The sequence below is a fragment of the Bubalus kerabau genome, chromosome 19 (assembly GCF_029407905.1).
Source record: "Bubalus kerabau isolate K-KA32 ecotype Philippines breed swamp buffalo chromosome 19, PCC_UOA_SB_1v2, whole genome shotgun sequence".
In the NCBI taxonomy this organism is placed as follows: Eukaryota; Metazoa; Chordata; class Mammalia; order Artiodactyla; family Bovidae; genus Bubalus; species Bubalus kerabau.
The window spans coordinates 30866388-30881682 of NC_073642.1; the positions used below are offsets into that span (position 1 = coordinate 30866388).

Below are 15295 nucleotides of genomic sequence, written 5' to 3' on the forward strand. Positions count from 1 at the left end.
AAATTGGGAAGATCCCCTGGAGAAGGAAATGGCAATCCATTCCAGTACTCTTGCCTGGAAAATCCCATGGACAAAGGAGCCTGGTGGGCTACAGTCTGTGGGGTCTCAAACAGTCAGACACGACTGAGTGACTTCACTTTCATGATAAATGAAGATAACAAAACTGATAATATCACTAGCACCTGTGGCTTTGTCACAATAAAAATGAGATGTTTTGTATCACCTGAGTTCTTGCATACATTTCAGAAATACTATTTAGTCATCATTACTTTGAAATTACTGTAATTATTAGACCTGTTTCTAGATCATATTTGTTGTTCAGTCACTAAGTTGTGTCGGACTTTCAGCAACACCATGGTCTGTAGCCCACCAGGCTCCTCTGTCCATGTGGGCTTTCCAGGCAAGAATACTGGAGTGTGTTGCCATTTCCTTCTCCAGGGGGTCTTCCTGACCCAGGAACCTAACCTACATGTCCTGCATTGGCAGGCAGATTCTTTAGCACTGAGCCACCAAAATGAAGCATGTACCTTACTATAGCATATTTTAAAATATTTTCATAACTGTACATCAGTGTCAGGACTTCCCTGGTGGCTCAGTGGTAAAGAATCCACCTGCCAATGCAGGAGATGTAGGTTAGATCCCTGGATCAGGAAGATCCCCTAGAGAATGAAATGGCAACCCACTCCAATATTCTTATCTGGAAAATCCTATGGACCAAGGAACCTGGAGGGCCACAGTCCATGGGGTGGCAAAGAGCTGGACACCACTCAGCAACTAAGCAAGAACAACAACAATTTCAATATAATTGTTTTTCTTTATAATCCTATGTTTTTATATTTTATACATTTAAAAGCATTCTGGAAAAACAGTTCATTGGCTTCACTGGACTGCCACAGGAGTGAGAGGGGAGCCCTTGACACAAAAAACAGTCCACCCACACACATATACTTTATTATTTGTGGTTCATGACATTTGCCTTTTGAAGAAACTGATTCTTTTGAATGTCTGACAATCTGCATTTGTCTGTTTACTCATGGGGTTACTGAACTCATTTCTCTTTTCCTATATTTCCTATAAACTTAAGTCACATCTAAAGACTCAATTAGATCTAAGTTGAGTGTTTTTGACAAGAACAATTTATAGGTGATGCTCTGCGCTTGTCATTGCAACATATCAGGAGGCACATGATGTCTGGTTGTCTCATTAGTGATGCTAAATTTGATCACTGGGCTAAGGAGGTTAAGATACTTTCATTTTTGCATAATGAGACAGTATGTAAATGAATAGAAATTTAAAACTATTAACAAGAGTAAAGGGAACTGTACAATGAACCCTGGCATACTCCTCTTTGAGCCTCCATCAGATCAGATCAGTCGCTCAGTCATGTCCAACTCTTTGTGACCCCATGAATCACAGCACGCCAGGCCTCCCTGTCCATCACCAACTCCCGGAGTTCACTGAGACTCACATCCATCGAGTCAGTGATGCCATCCAGCCATCTCATAGCTATTAACATATGGCCAATCTTGTGTCTTTGGTACCCAATTATTCCACCCCTAGCAAAATACACACAAATTCCAAATATAATGTCTATTTCATTCCTAAACAAGTAAGTACCTATCTCTAAAAAATAAGGGCTTTTCAAAAAACACAATAATACCATTATTGCATTTAAAAATAGCTTCTTAATATCTTCAAGTATCCAGTCAGTGTTCAGATTCCCAGCATTGTCTCACGTGATCTTCTGATTCTATTGTGTATGTCAGATTATAATCTTATGACTGGTTGGTTCAAATCAGGATCCAAACACAGTCCATGCGTTTCATTTGATTGAATTCATTCTATCTCTCTCTTCTTCTTGCCATTTACTTGTTGAAGAAACTGGACCACAGAATTAGCACAGTTTCTTAAAATGATTTATTTATTGAATAATTAAATATAAAGTCTCCAAGTATTCCATGGGAGAATAAAATGTGTTTAATTTAGTATGTCTTTGAAAACGTTCTTTTGGTACAAACTGTTATAAATCATTAGCCAACATAATGAATCACTAGTCAACAATAAGAAAATGTTGTTTGAGACTGCGTTCATTTCTAAATGCTACTTCTGATGGAGCTGTGATCATAATGTCCTCACTTGAGCTGAATGTAGGTCCACATCCAAACTATTGTTTTCCTACAGCTTTGGAAATTAAGGGAAATGAAGATGATGACAACTACTTAATATAAGGTATACTGAAATAAATTTAAAATCAAAACCACCTCCCAAAAGAACAATGATCATGTTAGTTTCCTGGGGCCATCATAACAAAATACCACAAACTGGACGGTTAAACACAAAATGTGGTCTCACAGTTCTGGAGGCTAGGAATCCAAGATCAAGGTGTTGGTAGGTTTGGTTCTTTCTGAGGGCCCTGAGGGAGAATCTGTCTCAGGATTTTCCCCTAGCTTTTAGTTGTTTGCTGGCAAATTTTGGCATCCCTTGACTTATAAACATATCACCCTGATCTCTGCCTTTATTTCACATGGCATTCTCCCATGTGTCTAGATGTGCATTTCTGTGCGCATGGGCTGTCCATATTTCCCCCTTTTATAAAGACATCAGTCAAATTGGATTAAAAATGCATTCTACTCTGATATGACCTCATAACTAATTACATCTGTAACAACCCTATTTTCAAATAAGGTCACATTCTGAAGTCCTAGGGGTTAAAACTCCAGCATATGACTATCAGGAGGACTCAAATTCAACCCATAACAATGATCTTCAATTTAAAAAATGGACGTATATTTAAAAGTAAATATATCTTCATTGACTTCCTTATCAATTTACTAGTTTGCTTTTTCTCTGGCCAAGTTGCCTTTTTAAAAATTCTACTTCACCTCCCATCACCTAGAGATTAAATATTCCTTTGTAATAAAAGTATTTAGGGATCTTCATTTTTTATTGTGAAATTTTCCATGTGTTTCTTCCAAAGCCTGAAACTGTATCTTGAATTAATGATAATAGCATATGGTCATTGTGGAAAATGTTTGAGAATTGCAGGGAATATAGAAAATATTTAAGATGAGAAAAGAATTTTCAGCTGTGAACATAAAAGCAAAGTTTTGACCTAAGGAATTGAGTTCTTTTAGGGAAACATACTAATGAAAAGATAATTACTTGCTTTGAAGGTTTTTTTTTTTGAGTTATAGTTTATTTACAGTGTTGTGTTAATTTCTGCTATATGACAAATTGATTCAGTTATACATACATATACATGTATACACACACACATATATGTACACATACTTCCCTGGTGGCTCAGATGGTAAAGAATCTTCCAGCAATGCAGGATCCCTGGGTCAGGAAGATCCCCTGGAGAAGGAAATGGCAACCCACTCCAGTATTCTTTCCTGCCTGGAGAATTCCACGGACAAAGGAGCCTGGTGCCTCAGTTCATGGGGTTGCAAAGAGTCTGACTGAGCGACTATCACTCAGCACTCAAACAGACACATATATTTACCTTCTTTTTTTTTTTTACTATTTTCCATTATGGTTTATCACAGGATATTAAACGAAATATGAGACTCCAAAATTGCTGCAGTTTGGATCACTAATTTAGGAAAAAAAAGGATTAAGTCCTGTGTCTGTCCACAATAGCTACCTGATTAACTAATCACTAAAACAATCTTACAGTGGTTTAAGTGAAGCCCCTCAGTTGTGTCTGACTGTTTGCAACCCCATGGACTGTAGCCTACCAGTAATGGAGTGGGTTGCCATTTCCTTCTCCAGAGGATCTTCCCAACCCAGGGATCAAACCTGGGTCTCACACATTGCCGGCAGGAGCTTTACCATCTGAGCCACCAGAAAAGCCACAGCGGTTTAAATAGCCCATAAAAACCACCAGCCCTTCCCACAGGCCAAAGTAAATTAATTTACTCAGAGGAATTCAAGGATATGAAATGAACATGCATAGGAAACCCTGTGAATCAAAGCTGATATCCAAACTAATTTTCGCGTATGGCAGAGCATAAAGTTAAAACTATGCATTTCAAGCATTTTGACAGAGATCACTTCAACCCTACAATTTCATTAATTTTTCATGTCCTCTATCTCTTAACCTTTGGCATTCCACTGCCTTTCAAATAGACCACTCAGTAACAAATACTTCTCTACACATATACTCTTTAACTGTGTATTTATAATCTGAAATTGTTTTCTAGTTTTAATGTTCCCTTTTTTAAACTTGTTCAGTTTTAGTAGTTTTTAATGTATTGTCTGAAAACAAGAACCTCTAGATGGAGGTCAGTTTTTAGAGATGGTAAGAACTGATAACACGTTGGAAAGACATCGTAAAGCAACCGCCCAACGTGGGGCTCGAACCCACGACCCTGGGATTAAGAGTCCCATGCTCTACCGACTGAGCTAGCCGGGCAGGTGATGATCTGTTTTTTTCTTAGGTCCTTTCAAAAATATCAAGATTATTTTAACCTGTTTCAAGACTTGCATTTAAGTTTTTTTCTCATGATTTTTTCTGTGAACTTTTCTTTTCTTTTTTAACTACTCTCAAAACTGTGTTTCATTTCTGATTGTGTGCACGGAAACATACTATTTTAAAAAAGTATATAAACGGCCCCCTAGCGGTCAGCGATGAAGGGGACTGATGCAAACGACCCCGAAGCGGAAGTGAGCGTAGGGTGCCTGCTGTTTATCCCGGAGATCTCTGCCGGCAGAGCGCTCACCCCTGCAGCTCCGAGGACCCAGAACGTCCTCGACACCTCCGTGGCCAGACACAACAGCTGGCTCGGAGGAACGTCCTGCGTACCTTCCAGTGAAAATCAGAATACAAAGCACAGCTGTAGAACGGGCTGGCCTCTCACGGCCTCCGGTGGCTTTGAGGTATCTGGCACTTTTCTGTGGCGCGAAGGTGGTTCAACAAAATAATAGACGGTATAAAAGCTAACGTAGTGTCAGAAATTAACTGAATTAGTTATGGCGTTTGCTCACACACAGCTAAAAGGTGAAAACATTTGTCTTTCAGTATGATAGCATCTCTGTGTGGGAAGTGCCCATTACTGCAACCCTCTCCACACTAAAACGAAAAGAATTAAAGATTTATTCTGCTTTTCTAGCAGTAATAGAGTCCCAGTTGATGAGGGAGTGCTCTTCTTTCTAGGGTAGAGGGAAAATGTAGGATTAGAAAAAGCAGAAATCTGCAAACCCTTGTAAAGGAGGCTTATCCATCAAGGTTAAATGGTTGAGGCTACATGGGTTACCTTCTAGAGGCAGGGGGGACAATCTAAGTGTAACATGGAGATATCAGACTGTCACCACTCTGAGAAAGTAATCTTGAGTTTTGCTAGTGGTTTACTAACCTTCAGCAAGATTGTGTCTTCAGTGGTGATATAATCTGAAGTACACAAGATCAATGGTAATTATTTATTCTAGTCAAAAAAATGTTTCACCTGGATCTATCAATCGGGGCTTCCCAGGTGGCTCAGTGGGTAAAGAATCTTCCTGCAAAGCAGAAGAAGCAGGAGGGGAAGAGGGGTGGTTTGATCCCTGTATTTGGAAGATCCCCTGGAGGAGAGCCTGGCAACCCACTCCAGTATTCTTGCCTGAAGAATCCCATGGACAGAGGAGCCTGCTGGGCTACAGGCCATAGGGTTACAGTCGAACACAACTGAAGCGGCTGAGCACACAGGCACATCAACCATTAGATATTAATTCCAATTTACCGGAAATAAAGAAAGTTGAGGAACCAGACCAATGACAGCATAAAGAAACAGAAGCACAAAATCAGAAAGTGAGAAATTTTCCATAACAACCTGGCTGGTGTGTTCAACAAGTAAGTATTGTATTTTTAAAAATGACTTTTTGCTAGGTTAAAAGAGATACAGTGGCTATAAATAATCAGAGGCAATGGGTAATTCTGGATTGGGTACCATCCTGTACTCTGTATGTGTTTCATTTTTTTAAATTATAGTAAAATAAACATAAAATTTACTATTTTCACCATTTTTAAGTGTACAGTTCAGTGGCATTCATACATTCACATTGTTGTGCCACCATCACCACCATCCTACTCCAGAACTATTTCATCTTCCCAGATTGAAACTCTGTCCCCTTTAAACAATTCCCCATTCTCCCCTCAGCCCCTGGTAACCACCATCCTAATTTTTGTCTCTATAATTTTTTTTTTTCTTGGCTACGATGGGTCTTGGTTGCAACACATGGGATCTTCCAGTTTCATCATTTAGGATCTTTAGTCATGGCGTGTGGGAATTTGGTTCTCTGACCAGAGATTGAACCAAGGCCCCTGCACCAGGAGTCCAGGGGCTGAGCCACTGGATCACTGGGAAGTTCCTTGTCTCTATAAATTTGATTACTCTAAGTGCCACATGTAAGTGGAACCACACAATATTTTATTTTTTTGTGTCTAGCGTATTTCACTTAGCATAATGTTTTCAAAGTTCATCCATGTTGCAGCATATATCAGAATTTCCTTTTTTGTTAAGGCAGAATAAATATCCCATCTCATGAATATACCACATTTTGCTTACCTATTCATCAGTTGGTGGGCATTTGGGCATTACTCACAAAAGGCAAACTTTTGTGAGTAATGCTGCTCTGAATATTGGTGTACAAATATCTGTTCAATTCCCTGCTTTCAGTTCTTTGGGGTGTATACCCAGAAATGAAATTGCAGGATCATATATTAATTCTGGGCTTCCCTGAGGGCTCAGATGGTAAAGAATTTGCCGGCAATGCGAGAGCCCCTTATTCCATCCCTGGGCTCCTTATTCAATCCCTGGAGAAGGGAATGGCAACCCACTCCAGTATTCTTGTCTGGAGAATTCCATGGACAGAGGAGCCTGGTAGGCTGTAATTCTACGTGTAATTTCTTTAGGAAGTTCCTATGGAATTTTAATCTTTATGTAAGTCACCTCTTTAATGTGGGCCTCTGTTTCTGCATCTACAAAATACAGGGAAGTGGGATGACAAGGGATGAGAGTGAGAGAGGAAAGGCTAGAAAAGGGAGAACTTAAAGAGGTCTCTAAGGAGCTCATGAATTCATGACCACCTGATGCTGCTGCTGCTAAGTCACTTCAGTCATGTCCGACTCTGTGCGACCCCAGAGATGGCAGCCCACCAGGCTCCCCCGTCCCTGGGATTCTCCAGGCAAGAACACTGGAGTGGGTTGCCATTTCCTTCTCCAATGCATGAAAGTGAAAAGTGAAAGTGAAGTCGCTCAGTCGTGTCCGATTCTTAGTGACCCCATGGACTGCAGCCCACCAGGCTCCTCCGTCCACGGGATTTTCCAGGCAAGAATATTGGAGTGGGTTGCCATCGCCTTCTCTGTCATGACCACCTAGACCTCTGGAAAAAAGTACTGATTGCTTCCCTTGAGCCTCTCTGAGTAAGTGACAGGAGAAAAGCTTTTCTTATTCTGAAAAGACACAACTTGATTTACATTAGATGTTGGGCCTGGGGACCCTCTAGGTAGAATAGAGGATGGGTGTCCAAGGCTGCAGAGGCTGGTGGCACGGCTGAGGTCTCTGCTGGGGCCCCTCATCTCAACCTACCATTTCCTTCTCTACTCCCTCCACTTCTCAGCTTACCTGTTTGTGTTCAGAGAGAAGAGGGGTGAAGCCAGGGTCTAGGCAAGCCTGAAACACAAAAACACTTGAAATTTTAATTAGGAAATTTCCTTGAGAGGAACTGTACCATCTTCCCATGTCACCGTGGAGATGGCCGAGATGAGCACTCTGAAGACCCTGGTACTCCCTTCTCCTTCCTGCCTCCTTCTGGGTACCAGCCAGAGCTAAACCACACTACTTGTGGTCTGGGGAGATCTTTGCAGCCAGCACGATCTTTCTGTTCTTTCTATTAGATCTCTCCAGTGTTGTCCACTGCCTCAGGATGAAGCTCAAAGTGAAAACTCTTTAATGAAACCTGTCTGGTCTTGCCTGATCTTGCTTCAACCTATCTCTCTGGCCCACCCTGACCTGTACCAAATTTTATAGCAACTCTGGGCTAGAAAGGACTTCCCTGGTGGCTCAGACCGTAAAGTGTCTGTCAACAATGCAGGAGACCAGGGTTCAATCCCTGGGTCAGGAAGATGCGCTGGAGAAGGAAGTGGCAATCCACTCCAGTACTCTTGCCTGGAAAAATCCCACAGAGGAGCCTGGTAGGCTACAGTCCATGGGGTCACAAAGAGTTGGACACAACTGAGAGACTTGCCTTTCCTTTCACTTTCTGGGATAGAAAGACAAAGCCATGGACTTTCAGGCTTCCAGGATGCCAAGTGCACTTCTAAATATTTAAGTTGCAATAGAAATGTTTGCTTTTGCCATTTTGTCAGCGTGTTTAATGATAGAATATACAACTTCATTTGGAGTAAAGGTCAAAGGTCTGAATGAAGTAAAGTTAAAGTCGCTCAGTTGTGTCTGACTCTTTGAGACCCCATGAACTGTATAGTCCATAGAATTTTCCAGGCCAGAATACTGGAGTGGGTAGCCTTTTCCCTTCTCCAGGGGATCTTCCCAACCCAGGAATCTAACCCAGGTCTCCCGCATTGCAGTCGGATTCTTTACCAACTGAGAAATGTCTCAAATGCCCCCAAAGAATAGAAGACCTGGAACAGTGGGACTACCTGCTGCCCCCTGTGTAAGGCTCTGGTTCTCACCCTTGATTTGCTCTGTATCATGAGGCAAGTCTCTTTCCTACTCTGGGCCCCAAATTCTTCACCTACATAACAAGACACATGAGGACCTTGCAGGGCTGTGTCTCCTCTGGTGTCCTGGTAGTTCTTTGGCCTTCCCTGAGATTAGCTGGTAGACTCTGGACGGATTCCCACGCCCTTCCTACTCAGGTCCCAAATGACATTCCTGCACATTGAAAGGACAGAAAGGAAATTGTGAGCCCATGTGCTCACAATGGTGCTTTTGTTCTTTTCAGCTCAATCTCGCAGTCTTCCAGATCAATATCCATTCCCCAGCCCTGAAAGTGGTGGGCAACAGGGCTTGTGGAGGCTGTGGAAGGAAGCCAAGAGTATTTAGCAAACACTTAAAACTAATAACTGCTAATTGTAGAGTCTCCACGCTATGAAGTATCTCCACATTCTCAAAGGACCTTCAGCTGGGTTAAATGACTCGTCTAAGACCACACAGCCTACAGAAGAGCTGGGCTTGACACATCCCTGTCAAGCTGGTGCTGGGGCACTTTCAAGGCCCCTAGTGCCATAAGCGCTTCCTCGTGTACCCCTTCCCCTTTTCCATGACACAGGCACTTTCCCATGTAAGGTATATGTGTTAATTCATTTCAGCCTCATAACAGTCCTGGGAGGAAAGTGGTATTGTTATTATCATCATAAGGTTAAGGAAACTGAGACCCAGAGTAGTGAAATAACTTGCTCAAGGACACACAGTTAATGAATCTGTATGTTCTAGCCACTCAAGATGGCTCTTCTCTTGCTCTCTGTACACCGGCTGCCTGACCAGTCCCTGCTTACTCTTTTGACTACCCAGTCCTCTTAATCATAGGGCTTAATCAATAGCTGCCTGTGTGCTTGCCCCCTGCCCCAGCTGCTGGTTTCCCTGGAAACTGATCAGCCAACCTGATGTCAATCCCCCTTCACCCATACGTGGTAGCCTCCTTCTTCCCAGGAGTAACGAAGATGACTGCCATATCCTCCTACCTGCCATACAAGGTGGCAGTGTTGCTTCAGGACCTTTATTTATTTATTTATTTATTTGCTTAAGGCATAGAAGATTCCATATAGTTGATGTCTGTGTTACTGTCTACACACTTTCTTCGGTCTTGCAGTTGGGCAGTTATAAGACTCTCAGGCATGTCGGGGGCAGCGTAACAAATCATAGAGCTGGAACTTGGATAAAGTAGTCTAGCCACACCCACACTTTGGTTATTATGCACCAGTCAGCTAACAAGTTCTTAAATCTGAACTTTCATTTTCTGGGACTTATGAAACATTTCTTGATTGGTTGAAAGAGTTACAGCTGAAAGAGGTCTGATGCTATAGGGCCCGGCAGATGAGTTGAGGGGCCAAGGCTGCCTGTGAGACCAGAGGTCTGATCTACAGGGGCAGCCATTGCTGGGCATGCAGGACCACCAGCTCTTCTGAGTTTATTTAGAAAGGAAACAGGAATTTGAATTTTAAGCAAAAATTCCTGTTTTTCAGATGTTGACACCTAACTGTTTTTTAAATGCCAAAACATACCAGCTGAAAAAAACCCACCCATGGGTTACTTGTAACCTGCTGGCTGCCAGTTTTCACCTCTGGAATAGACTGAGTCAATCCCTCCCACCATCTGAGGCATGGTGGGGAGTAACTCCTGCCACCAAGGGTGAAAGCAGATGCCCCATGCCTCTCCACCAAAGATATACCCTCCTGGGCCAGAACCCCCCTCACTCTGAGACCCCCAGTCGGCACCTGATCTGGTGGGTCAGACCAGGATGGCAGGCTCAGTTTGAACACTTCTTACCCAGAGACTGTCCTCTGTTTTCCTAGGACTGCAGCTGTGGAGGGAGGGGCTGCTCCAACCATGCCATTGTTCAGTTTTGCCACACATAGTGGGCACAGGAGAAGCTGTACATTCTTGGGGGCGGGGGGCATGTGTATACCTTTGACCTTCTTTTGGGAGGCAATTCATTACATGGAGCCTTAGAGCTGGAAGTCGCCCAATTGCTTATTTATGAAGTAGGGAATAGGTCCCCACAGGGCCATTTTAAAACCTCAGACTTAACAGATATTTGTACATCAGTGTTCACAGCAGGGTTTTTCACAATAGCCATAAAATGGAAACAATTTAATTGCCTAGCAGCAGATCCCTGGATAAACAAAATAGAGTATATGCATACAATGCAACAGTATCGATCATAAAAAATAATGTAATTTTGACATATGCTACAACATCAGATCAGATCAGATCAGTCGCTCAGTCGTGTCCGACTCTGCGACTCCATGAATTGCAGCACGCCAGGCCTCCCTGTCCAGCACCAACTCCCAGAGTTCACTGAGACTCACGTCCATCGAGTCGGTGATGCTATCCAGCCATCTCATCCTCTGTCGTCCCCTTCATGGATGGACCTTAAAAATTATGCTGAGTGAAGTAAGCCACACACAGAAGCAGCACTGCAAATATGCTTCCACTTTACATGAGGCACCTAGAGCAGTCAAATGCATAGAGGCAAAGTGGAATAGAGGTAGTCAGGGGCTGGGCAAAGCAAGGAAGGAGAGGTGTTATGAAATGAGTATGGTGTTTTGGGTGGGGACGATGAAGACGTTTCAGCTACAGACAGTTTGTGACAGTTATACAACACTGTGAAGGTATTTATTGCCACTTAATTGTATACTTACAGTGCTAAATGTTATATTTTACCACAACAAAAAATATCTGAAGCCTCATTACACTTATTATTGGAGTCCCCACCCCGATACAGTATCCAACATAATAAGATTTTTAAAAGCTGCATGAATTGAGGAAGGCAGTTTTTCTGCTTTTTGGCTATGTTGCACTAGCTTGTGGCAGACCAACTATCTTGCCAAGATCTACTAGGAAAGCTGGATACAGTAAAAAAGCAGTTGAGACAGGAGACAGAATAGTGACTACATTTTGGGAAAGCAGTCATGGAAGAGGGAGTGAGAGGGCCTCCAGGGATGTTGGTCATGGTCTTGTTCTTATTTACCTGAGTTACCTGAGTTCTTAATTAACTGAGTGTGTTCACTTTGTGAAAATTTGAGTTAAACATTTACAAAGTTTGTGCTTTTTCAAGTGTTAACACTATGCTTCAATACAAAAGTTTATAAACATCCTACCTGAGTTGAATTGATGTACTTATGCCTTTAGACATTTATGTACTCATGCATTCACTCATAGCTTCTTTTTTTCCTTTTAAGCATTCGTACAAACTCATGCATTCCCTTGTAGTTTCTTTTCTTATAAGCATTCTTGGACTGTGTCTAAAGTAAAAAAAAGTCCCTGGACTGGAGAAGAGATGGAGAGTACCCACATTTGTCCCAGAAAGTTTGACTGAGCAGATCCAGGACTAGATTCAGAGGTCCCTCATGCAAATGCACTTTCCTTTTTTTTAAAAAAAAATTAATTTTATTGAAGTATAGTTGATGTACAGTGCTGTATTAATTTCTGCTGTACAGCAAAGTGATATAGTATTATAAATATAGTATATATAATACTATATATAGTATTATATATGTAGTATATTTATAATACTACATATAATATAATATTATGTTATATTATATATAATATATATAACAAAAATAAATCTGTCTACAAAACAGAAACAGACTCACAGACATAGTAAACAGATTTGTGGTTGCCAGGGGGAGAGGTAGTGAGAGAGTATATATATAATGTAATCTATATATATTATATAATATATTATATTATATATATTATTATACATTGATTATATTATATAGTTCCAAAGAAGAGCAGGAAGAGATAAGAAGGTCTTCCTCAGCAATCAATGCAAAGAAATAGAGGAAAACAACAGAATGGGAAAGACTAGAGATCTTTTCAAGAAAATTAGAGATACTAAGGGAACATTTCATGCAAAGATGGGCTCAATAAAGGACAGAAATGGTATGGACCTAACAGAAGCAGAAGATATTAAGAAGAGGTGGCAAGAATACACAGAAGAACTACAAAAAAGATCTTCACGACCCAGATAATCATGATGGTGTGATCACTGACCTAGAGCCAGACATCCTGGAATGTGAAGTCAAGTGGGCCTTAGAAAACATCACTACAAACAAAGCTAGTGGAGGTGATGGAATTCCAGTTGAGCTATTTCTAATCCTGAAAAATGATGCTGTTAAAGTGCTGCACTCAATATGCCAGCACATTTGGAAAACTCAGCAGTGGCCACAGGACTGGAAAAGGTCAGTTTTCATTCCAATCCCAAAGAAAGGCAATGCCAAAGAATGCTCAAACTACCACACAATTGCACTCATCTCACATGCTAGTAAAGTAATGCTCAAAATTTTCCAAGCCAGGCTTCAGCAATACATGAACTGTGAACTTCCAGGTGTTCAAGCTGGTTTTAGAAAATGCGAGGAACCAGAGATCAAATTGCCAACATCTGCTGGATCATCATAAAAGCAAGAGGGTTCCAGAAAAACATCCATGTCTGCTTTATTGACTATGCCAAAGCCTTTGACTGTGTGGATCACAATAAACTGTGGGAAATTCTGAAAGAGATGGGAATACCAGACCACCTGACCTGCCTCTTGAGAAACCTATATGCAGGTCAGGAAGCAACAGTTAGAACTGGACATGGAACAACAGAAAAGGAGTATGTCAAGGCTATATATTGTCACCCTGCTTATTTAACTTATACGCAGAGTACATCATGAGAAACACCGGGCTGGAAGAAGCACAAGCTGCAATCAAGATTGCTGGGAAAAATATCAATAACTTCAGATATGCAGATGAAACCACCCTTATGGCAGAAAGTGAAGAGGAACTAAAAAGCCTCTTGATGAAAGTGAAAGAGGAGAGTGAAAAAGTTGGCTTAAAACTCAACATTCAGAAAACGAAGATTATGGCATCTGGTCCCATCACTTCATGGGAAATAGATGTGGAAACAGTGGAAACAGTGTCAGACTTTATCTTTTTGGGCTGCAAAATCACTGCAGATGGTGATTGCAGCCATGAAATTAAAAGATGCTTACTCCTTGAAAGGAAAGTTATGACCAACCTAGATAGCATATTCAAAAGCAGAGATATTACTTTGCCAACAAAGGTCCGTCTAGTCAAGGCTATGGTTTCTCCAGTGGTCATGTATGGATGTGAGAGTTGGACTGTGAAGAAGGCTGAGCGCCAAAGAATTGATGCTTTTGAACTGTGGTGTTGGAGAAGACTCTTGAGAGTCCCTTGGACTGCAAGGAGATCCAACCAGTCCATTCTAAAGGAGATCAGTCCTGGGTGTTCATTGGAAGGACTGATGCTAAAGCTGAAACTCCAGTACTTTGGCCACCTCATGAGAAGAGTTGACTCACTGGAAAAGACTCTGATGCTGGGAGGGATTGGGGGCAGGAGGAGAAGGGGACAGAGGGTGAGATGGCTGGATGGCATCACCAACTCTACATGGGTTTGGGTGAACTCCGGGAGTTGGTGATGGACAGGGAGGCCTGGCGTACTGCAATTCATGGGGTCACAAAGAGTTGGACACGACTGAGCGACTGAACTAAACTGAACTGAACTGAATATAATCTATATATATTATATAATATATATTATATATATTATTATACATTATTATAATATATATTATACATTATATATGTATATAATATTATATAATAATATATTATATAATAGATATCAATAATGTTAGAATATATGTAATACAGTATAATATAATATGTTATAATATATTATATAAAATATGTATATATTATATAAAATATATAAAATATGTATATATTATGTATAATATATATCTATAATGTTATAATATATATAATATATCATAATATAATATGTTATGATATATTATATTATATATAATTATATATACAATATTAGAATATATATTATATATAAATATATAATTATATGTGTGTTATATATATTTTATGTTATATTATATATATGTCACATATTATATGATATATAACATATAATATTATATATCATATATTAATATTATATTATATTATATTAATTTATCATATATTATAGTATAGTATTATATAATTATAATTCTATAGTATATGTTTTATTTTAATATATAATTTTATTTTATATAATTTTTATAATCATATAATATAATTTTATATAATTATAAAGATATGATTATATAATTATAATTGTATAATTATTATATAATAATATAATTATATTGTTATTATTATTATATTATTAGGCAATTTCTAATCCTTTCTCAGAGCCACTCAGCAAGGAGATAGGGATTTCCCACGTATAGGGAAATCAGAGCTCAGAAAGATACCGGGATTTGCTCAAGGTCACACAGACAGTTAGGGACAGAGCCGTCCAGATCCTCTCCCACAAACTACAAAGCAACAGAAAGACATGCCAGCACAGTGCTGAACAGAGTCTCTCAAAATACTTGCCATGTGGATTCTGGGATTCATCAAAAGAAATGTTTATAGAGATCAAAGTTAAACAGCTCCAAGAGAGCTTTAAAGTGTCTTTTGTACAACAGAGCAAAGAAGTCGAAGACTGACCATGCTGGAGACGCAAGCAAAATGATCAGGGCAAGCAGGGCCTGGGCAGCATTAGAGTCCCATCCACCTTGGGTC

The 15295-nt window shown here is 40.4% G+C and overlaps 1 non-coding gene across 1 annotated transcript; it reads right to left on the reverse strand.

Annotated features, from left to right (window-relative positions):
* Positions 1-4344: 4344 nt before the first annotated feature.
* Positions 4345-4417, reverse strand: TRNAK-CUU (transfer RNA lysine (anticodon CUU)). Its single transcript has one exon. It is a non-coding gene; the product is annotated as a tRNA-Lys (tRNA).
* Positions 4418-15295: the final 10878 nt, after the last annotated feature.